This window comes from Chiloscyllium punctatum, chromosome 36 (assembly GCF_047496795.1).
Source record: "Chiloscyllium punctatum isolate Juve2018m chromosome 36, sChiPun1.3, whole genome shotgun sequence".
Taxonomy (NCBI): Eukaryota; Metazoa; Chordata; class Chondrichthyes; order Orectolobiformes; family Hemiscylliidae; genus Chiloscyllium; species Chiloscyllium punctatum.
This window is the reverse complement of record NC_092774.1, coordinates 65,175,159-65,178,318: the sequence shown is the minus strand read 5'-3', so window position 1 is coordinate 65,178,318 and position 3,160 is coordinate 65,175,159. Positions and strand designations below refer to the sequence as shown.

At 47.2% G+C, this 3,160-nt stretch overlaps 1 non-coding gene across 1 annotated transcript; it reads right to left on the bottom strand.

The window, feature by feature from the left end:
• Window positions 1-1,393: 1,393 nt before the first annotated feature.
• Window positions 1,394-1,465, bottom strand: trnae-uuc (transfer RNA glutamic acid (anticodon UUC)). Its single transcript has one exon. It is a non-coding gene; the product is annotated as a tRNA-Glu (tRNA).
• Between the last annotated feature and the right edge of the window lie 1,695 nt (window positions 1,466-3,160).

Below are 3,160 nucleotides of genomic sequence, written 5' to 3'. Positions count from 1 at the left end.
CACTTGCGGCTGGAGAACAGCCTTCCCCGGTGTGGACCAGCTGGTGCGTCAGCAAGGCAGAGGAATCACTGAATGCCTTCCCACACTCAGGGCAGCAGAAGGGCCTCTTCCCCTCTGTGAGCCCATTGGTGCTTCAGAACCCTTTCAAATTTCACAATATCCTTCTGATAGGAGGGAGACCAGAATTGCACACAATATTCCAACCGTGGTCTAACCAATGTCCTGAACAGCCAAAACATAACTTCCCAACTCCAATACTCAGTCAGAGGATTGGGAAAGCTTTCAAAACCCTTCAAAAAACAAACAGGAAAGAATGGAGGGTCAAACCGAATTTTTGAGAGTCAGTTTGGAAGCATCAATGAGAAATCGGCGGAATGGGTTTATTGGGGACGCGTTCTCCTTAAATTTACTATATACGTATTTCTCTTGTGCTCTTCATAGTTTCTCTGTGCTGCAGTGTGTTGTGGCTCGTTGAAATAATGTCCTGATGCAGCTTCGTTTGTGGGTGTTGGGATGATTGCTTCTGTGGTTAAGTATTTGGTTTGTGTGTGTTGTTTTTCTGTAGATGCTAGTTTGAAGTTCCCCATTGACTGTTCGCTCTACTTTGACATCTAGGAATGGCAGTTTATTGTTGTTCTCCTCTTTTTCAAACCAGGAAACCCCCTCAGGCCATAGTCTCACGACTTGAAACACCAATATACAGACTAGTCAAAGGCCTCCACTGAAGACGAAAACACCTAGTCGAAGATTCACTCCACTCCATTTACTCCATCCAAGAATTCCTGAATAACAAAGATACTAAGATAGAAGAGGATGGAATAATGTTGTCCTTTGACATAACAGTCCTGTTCACATCCATTAACATCAACGTGGCCAAAGAAAACTGAAGACACTACTCGAACAACCAAAGACACAAACACAGCACCAACTTCATCAGCAAACATAGCACTGTCAACCTCGTGGAACTGTGCCTTACCACCCACTTCATATTTAGTAACAAGCCCTACAAACAAATCAACGAAACACCCATGAAACACTTCTGTCATCAAAAAATGAAACAAATTAGAGGAAACCTACAACACCATCAACAATCTCCTTACTGGCATAAAATTCACAAAAGAGGAGAACAACAACAAAGTGCCATTTCTGGATGTCACAGTAGAGCGAACAGTCAATGATAAATTCAAAACAGCATCTACAGGAAAACACCACACGCGAACCAAGTACTTAGCTACAGAAGTAATCATCCCTACACATGCAAGTAAATCTGAATAAGGACACTAGTTCAACGAACCACGACACACTGCAGCACCCAGTGACGACGAAGACCAATAAGTAACTATACAGCGCATTGGAGGCGAATGGGTTGCCAAAAAAACGCACAAAAGATTGCTTCCCTGACCGGGAATCGAACCCGGGCCGCAGCGGTGAAAGCGCCGAATCCTAACCACTAGACCACCAGGGACATATGGGTAAAGTTTGACAGCTGTACTGAAAATTGCTTCCCTGCCCGGAAATCGAACCCGGGTCACGGGACTGAGAAGGCTAACACCAATGTCATTTCTTGTATCCATTGCTCCCGATACGATCTCCTCTATGTTGGGGAGACTGGAGCCCCATCACAGAGTCAAGTCACAGCGTTTGAGGGAACATCTCCAGGACACCCGCAACAATCAACCCCATCGCCCTGTGGCCCAACATTTCAACCTCCCCTCCCACTCTGCCAGGGACATGCATGTCCTGGGCCTCCTCCACCGCCGCTCCCTCCCCACCCGATGCCTGGAGGAAGAAGGCCCCAACTTCTGCCTCGGATACATTCAACCCCAGGACATCAATGTGGACTGCACCAGTTTCCTCATTTCCCTTCCCCCCAACCTTACCTCAATTCCAACCTTCCAGCTGAGCGCTGTCCTCATGATCTGTCCTACCTGCCAATCTCCCTTCCCACCTATCCGCCCCACCCTCCTCTCTGACCTGTCACCTCCATCCCCATCCCCATTCACCCATTGTACTCTTTGCTACCTTCAGCCCAGCACCCCCCAATTTATCTCTCCACCCCTGGAAGCGTCCTGCCTCTTTTCCTGATTAAGAGCTTTTGCCCGAAACGTCGATTTTCCTGATCTTCGGAAGCTGTCTACCTGCTGTAATTTTCGAGCACCACTCTGATCTAAACTCTGGTTTCCAGCCTCTGCAGTCCTCACTTTTGCCGACCCAATAAACCCAGTGTGCCGATTTCACATCAACAAACTGACACAAGCAGACACAACGTCTGCAGAAACCCTAGCCACATTACTTTACATTAAAGACATCTGGGAAATGATGTCGGGACAACTCAACCCTCTCAGCATCATGGTAGCCCACAAACCGCCCAACACACTTAAACAGCGGCTAATGAACCTGAAATACCCGATACAAACAACCAGAAAACGAATGTTATTTACAAAATACCATACAAAGAAATATATACATGAACTCTGCCGCACAGTTCTCTGTGGCAATAAATGCTGGGATGAGATAAGGAAGATTTTTTGAGCCAAAACGAATCGGCACTGACTGGACAGTCATTTAAAATCAACGCTGTCTGTCCAGGATGGAAGACCCGAAGGGATGAACAGTTTTCTTATTTCCTGAAGATTTACAAAGCTGAGTCTGGGTTTTGGTGTTTGTTCCGTTTCCACTCCCAGGAGCCACAGTGGTTGCCAATAGCCAGGCGGTGAGTTGGGGAAAGTGAAATGTGCCGGTGAGCAGCGTGAGGGGCTATTTCAGCTTCCCCTCCTCTGACAGCGCTGTGACTTGACTCTGATGTTCTCAGCGACACTTACTGACGTGACACAGTGAAAGGATTCTCATTCCCGCAGATCAGGAATTCAAACCGTATGCCGGCTTCAGGACAATGAGAAAGATTATTTGGGGTGTGTGAAGAAGCTGTGAGCTGCATTTCAAACAGGTAGGTGGAGTCAGATGCGTCATCCATTGCGCCCGGCCCTGTGCGTCACTGACGCCGCCATGCTGCAGAGTTCTGACGTTAACACGGACATGCGCAGCAATGGGAACATTCACAAGGTGAACAACCAAAGATAATCACCGTCACTGATTCCCTTCCATAGTCCCAACTTTGTGAAGCAGTATCTTTCACTGGCAAATAAAACACCTTTGTCCT